Raw genomic sequence first — 6,164 nt, 5'->3', positions numbered from 1 at the left:
GAGAGAGGAAAGAATTTGCCCGAGATTACACAGCAGCATGAATGAAAGATCCAAAAGTAGTTTTTGATAAAGCCCAAGAAAGAGCAAGAAGATAATTCACACAAAGACATAAATGTAATAGTTTATAATCACCTCTTAAGGATATTTACATTTTAATGAAGTTAAAGCTTTATGCTAAACAGAGGAATTTCCTTTGGATAGTTAGGTTTGGAGCCTTTTGGAAATTTTATCCTGTCACTAAAGCAATATTGCAAGTCATAAGAACAGAAATGTTTCCAGGTTACCTGTGAGACCTGTGATGATTCATTTGTCTCCTCTTCAATTTTTTGTGGAACACTCATTTCATTTCCCATAGTTGCTGTGTGAGAGAAAACCGGGAATCTTATTTCTTTCTTCCTAAAAACATAATCCCTCCCACCAGAAATCTTGCCCATAAAATTCAATTAGCAAGCCACTCTTGTTCACAGAGCACAAGATTATAGAGTTAGAAAGGACTTGAGAACATAGACTATAGCACATTGGATCTTTTCCATTTTTTAAGTATAATTTTTTTAAAGCCCTTACCTTTTGCCTTAGAACCAATACTTCGTGTTGGTCCCAGGGTCACCCAGTCAGGAAGTATCTGAGGTCAAATTTGAACTCAGGACCTCTTGTCTCCAGGCCTGGCTCTCTATCTACTGAACCACCTAGCTGCCCTTGAAGGAGCCTTAGAGCCTAGAACACACAATATCAAAGCTGGAAGAGTCTTTGTAACATAGAATGTCAGAACTGTAAATAGCCTTAGAAATCATAAAATCATAAATTTAGAACTAGAAGAGAGACCTCTGAGCAGAGGTATTCCTGTAAATGATTAACAACCAGCTCTTTGGGGTGGTTGGGTAGGAAATGGAGATGTGACATATCTTTATATTTAACCTGCATTATTAACATTTCTCCATTCCTTTCTTAAGTTTAAATAATCAGCTAGACAATAACTCAAACCCTGATTTATAGCACTTGCTATTTCTGAGGTGTAAATGCTCACTCTGAAAATGTCACAATTTGTATAGACCCTTAGAGCTGACCTTGAACAATCTTTGGGTCTCAGATGTTGTCTAACCCAACCAATCCCATCATTTTATAGAAAAGGAAAATTAGGACCTGAGAGAGGAAGTGACCAATAAGCCAAAGTCAGACAGGTAGTATATAACAGAGCTAAGATATGGACCCAGGGTCTCTTGGGACTTATAATTCAAAAGTTGTTGGTTTTTTCCCTCCCTAATGCCATCACTATTCTCTGATCAATAGAATCCTTAGGGTATAAATACTCAATTATAGTAATTTTTTTGGATGATTGTCTTTAGTAAAATTTGAGAGAATGATTTTAATCTTTAATTGTGGTGGTTCCCTTGGGAAAAATATTTGTCACCTATAACAACTCTATTCAAGGGCAGATCTAAAGGTCTAAATTTAAGGAAATTCTAAGGCTGTGATGGCACGTGTGCCAAATTCACGCCAGAGTTCATTACTAGAAAGGCAGAGGGACTTGGGTGGAGCTGCTCCCGTACCCCTCTCTGCTGTGCCTGAGGACATTTCTCACATGAACTGTCCCTCTGCCCACCAGTACAATAGGAGTGCTTCCTCCATCCCCTGGCAAGGGGTGGGGCACAGCACATGATCTCTGGAGGGGGTGGCACAAAACAAGGTCTCCAGCAGGCAGGGCATGGCATATGGTCTCTGGGTGGTGGGGTATGGCACAAGGTCTCCAAGAGGCAGGGCACAGCACATAGTCACTAAAAGGTTTGCCATCACTGCTCTAGAGTGAGACAGATGGGAGCAGAAAGAACTTAATCCATTTTCTACTTGAAGCAAATTTTTCTCTCTGGGTGTACCTGACTAAATTACTTCAGTTCTAGATTCTCTGACTGCTGAGCAAGTTTGGCAAGGGGTTATCTGCTCAGGTGATACCTGGCAGAGCTTTTAATTCATTGTAAAAACAACTAGCGTGTTTCTCTGAGGACGCTGCTTAGGACTCTTATTCTTGTTGGGTGATTCTGTTCCCTAGCAACCAAAGTAGCATGCAATCTGAATTTAGGAAAGAAAAAAATTTCTAACCCCAGTGCTAAATCTCAGGGGGAAATTTAGCATGTATTTGAATTTGGAGGACTGATATCTGTTTTCAAAAGTATCCTGTAATAAAGCTAATGGGATAAAGGCTTTAGTTCTAGAAGAGACCATAGAGATCATGGGGTACAACTCCTCACTTATAGATGGAGAAACTGAGGCTCAGAGAAGGGAAGAGACCTGTTCAAAGGTGTCCAGGTATCATAGAATCATAGATTTAGAGCTGGAAGGGTCTTTGCAGATCATCTAGCGTAACTCCTCCATTTTGCAGATGGGAAAACTGAATTCTGGGGAGGTGACACTTACTGGTGGTAACAAAGCTGAGATTTGAAACCCAATATTCTGTCTCCAAATCCAACCGATAGTTTCATGAGGTTGATGAGACTCACTGAAAACATTATATACTTCCCCTCATGTATATCTTCTGTGGGATCACAGAGTCAGAATTTACTCTTATTCAAATAGCCATTCTCGCATTTAAAAGGCAAGTTAAGCTACATTATTTCTGTATTGCTCTATCCATTTTTTGTCAGTTATCTTTTTAATAGTAGCATTTATATGGCACTTGAGATTTGCAAAGTGACCTATCAATATCGTTTCATTTCATCCTCACAATAACCCTGAAAGGTGGGTGCTATTGTTATCTCCATTTTATAGAGAAGGAAATTGAGCCAGACAGAGCAATTCCTACTTTAGCAACAACAACAACAACAACAACAACATGATACCTAGCATTATACTGTGCTTATTATATGCCAAGCCTGGTGACAAGCGCTTTAATAATTAGTATATTTAGAATATAATTAGTATACATATAAAACATAATTAGTATTTCATTTGATTTTCACAACAACCCTGGGAGGTAGACACTCTTATTATCCCCATTTTGCTGATGAAGAAACTGAGGCAGACCATAGTAAAGTGACTTGTTCTGGGTCACATAGTGAGAGTCTAAGGTGGGATTTGAATTCAGTTTTTCCTGACTACGTGCTCAGTACTCTATCCCTTTTGCTATCTAGCTTATAGGGCATAAAGATATTGGTAAGATGAGATGTTACATGTTTGGAATCCAAAGCTCTGGGTTCAAATCCTATATATAGTTGCTAATTACTCCCCAAGAGATCTTGGGCAAGACATATGATTGCGATTGATCTGAATCTCTTCATCTATAAAGGAGGGCTTTGGTGCTATCTTCAGTTTCAAATCCTGTAATTCTATAGAACATTTCATTTTTTTTTAATGGATTGGGAAGAACTAATAATATCTCAATAACTAAAGTTCATGTTTCTCAAAACAAAGTTCTCTTGCTGCATATAAATTCCTTTCCATCAGTCATTTCTGCAAATAATCAACACCCCCTTCCCCACCCTTTGCTCCCACAACTGTCAAGCCCCAGCCCAGAATTGAACTCTTCTTTATAACAAGGAAAGCCAGTTAAGAAAAACCAATGGATACTGGGACCATCTTTTACAATGCATGTGACTGTCTGCGCTTCTTGTCCTCAGTTTCTCCACAGAGAAGAAGGAAGCTGGCTTCATTACCTGTTCTCTGGGACCATTGTTGTGTTTCTTTGCTTTACTCAGAAGCCAGCTTTTATTTAATAATTTTTAAAATTTGCATTATTTTAATCATGTTTTAGTTCATTTATTTCCTGCTGCATGAGTCTGTTTTTTCTTTCCAAATTATTACACAGTATTTATTTTTACTATATCATAATATTTTATTATACTGATATATCATAGCTTATTTAGTCATCTTCCAAGTCCCAGGTGACGGTCATCCATTTTGTTATTAATCAACCAACGGAGCAATTGACAAACATAGATTACATTTGCTATATACCAGGGTCTCTGCCAAGAACTGAAGATACAAGGAGAGGTACAAATCTTGCCCTCAGGGACTGAGGAAGCAACATGTAAATAAGAAGACAAATATTTTTTGCTATCACCAAAGGTGCTGGCAGGAATATTTGACTTTTTTTTTTTTAACCTCCTTGGGGTATATGCTCAGAAGAGAGATCACAGAGTCAAAGGATATAAAATACATTCATCACTTTTGTCACATGGTTTCAAGTTTTTTTTTCCCAGTGGTTAGACCAACTTGCTATTCCACCAACAGAGTATGAATCTATTTATTTTCTCCCATCACTGATAGTTTCTATTTTTGTTGTTATGTTTGCCCATTCACAAAATATGACACAATCTCAGAGTTCTTCTAATTTGCATTTTCTCTTATGAGTGAGGATATGGTTGTTGCAATTCTCTTTTTGGAAACCATTTTTTTCACATTATTAGATCACTTATCAGTTAGGGGATATAATTCACATTTCCATACCGTCTTACAGCTTACAAAGTACTTTTCTCACAGAATGTCTTTGAGGTAGGTAGTGAAAGGATCATTGTATTATTTACTTATATTATTCTCATTTTACAGATTAAAAAAATGTAGCCTGAAGTGACTGGCTAAATGTAAAATTTGAAGTTGGAAGGAATTCTAAAGGGTGAGTCTAGTTGCAGAAGTGAAATGATCTTATCTGAGGCCAAAACCCTAGGTTCAAATCCTATCTCTGCCACTTGCAACTGTATGACTTTTAGTAACTTTGCCATTCTGTGTCTCAGTTTTCCCATATATAAATCGAAATTAGGTGACTAATTGAGTTCTAAAAGTACTTCTGGTTCTAATTTCACATCTTCCCAGTCCAAAACCAGAATTCAATTCATTTTGCCACTCCAACTAATTCTTTTGTTCGTAGATTCTCCCAGGAACTGAGGATTACATTTAAATGTTTGAGGTGACCCATATCTGGCTTATTGAGGTTGGGAGAGGTTCAAAATCTGTTAAGGATGGCTGCAGTTTTTCCATTGCACAACTGTTGGAGGCTATTTTGTCTACAGGCTTATCTAGTGTTCTAGCAATTGGGTATTCTGCATTACAAACACCTTCTGCACAACCCAGAGGCAAAGTGTGGTTCTGGGGGTGGTACTGAGCCACAAGTCTTACGAAATTAATACACTGGGTCCAAATGATATTGCTTTGAGTTAACAGTTATGGCTCATGTGCTGTGTTACGAAATGGGTTTCTTCTCTTTTTTTGAAAAGGAAAGATGGTTGTAGATTTATGTGAAAGGAAAAGTAAAAGGTCACTGCCACCTATAGACAAATTTTAGTATCAGCAGAAATGATTCCATTAGATCTAACATGGCTATGGGGATATGGTTGAGGAGTTGGGCTCTAGAGGAAAAAAGGAAAAGGTGGCCAGATTTCCAGCCTCATGTTAGTCTTCTGTCAGAAAGGAGATAGGAAGATGAAGTAGAACACCTGAGACCCAGGTGTACAGGGGACAGGAGGTACCTTGTAACTTGTCAGTGATCAAGCATCTTTCCAGGGTCAACATCCTGACACCAAAAAAAGCCTGGCCTCAGAGGGAGGAGAGATGCCTGATCCTCTGGCCAAAAGGGATGAATTTAGAGCTCTCAGTCACAAGTTACACTCCTCTGAATTCTAACAGAATTTAAAATTTTTTTATTTATCTTTTATAACCCTTACCTTCCTTCCAACTTAGAATCACTACTATGTAATTGGTTCTAAGGAAGAAGAGAGGTGAATGCTAGGCGATGAGGGTTAAGTGACTTGATCAGGGTCACACAGCTAGGAAGTGTCTGAGGTCACATTTGAATCCAGGACCTCCAGTCTCTAGGCCTGACTCTCAATATACTGAGCCCATCTAGCTGCCTCCTTTAACATAGCTTTGATAGAATTGTAAAACTACCAGGGGAACTTCAGTTTCATTTTTAAGTCTAATCATAATGACGTTTAGAGAAGTATATTGGCATGGTAGACAGCAAACTGGCTTTGAAGTCAGGAAGACTTGGGTTCAAGTTCTGCCTCTGATACCTCCTGTCTGTGTGACACTGCCTTAAAGAGCTCAATCTTGTGATTTCCTAGTAGATAGAGTTCTGGGTCTGAAGTCAAGAAGATCTGAGTTCAAATCTCTTCTCAGACACTTAGCTGTGTTACCCTGAGCAGGTCACTTCTGTCTACCTCAGTTTTTTCAACTATAAA

The sequence above is a fragment of the Monodelphis domestica genome, chromosome 1, assembly GCF_027887165.1.
Source record: "Monodelphis domestica isolate mMonDom1 chromosome 1, mMonDom1.pri, whole genome shotgun sequence".
NCBI lineage: Eukaryota > Metazoa > Chordata > Mammalia > Didelphimorphia > Didelphidae > Monodelphis > Monodelphis domestica.
Note: the sequence above shows the minus strand (reverse complement) of the source record.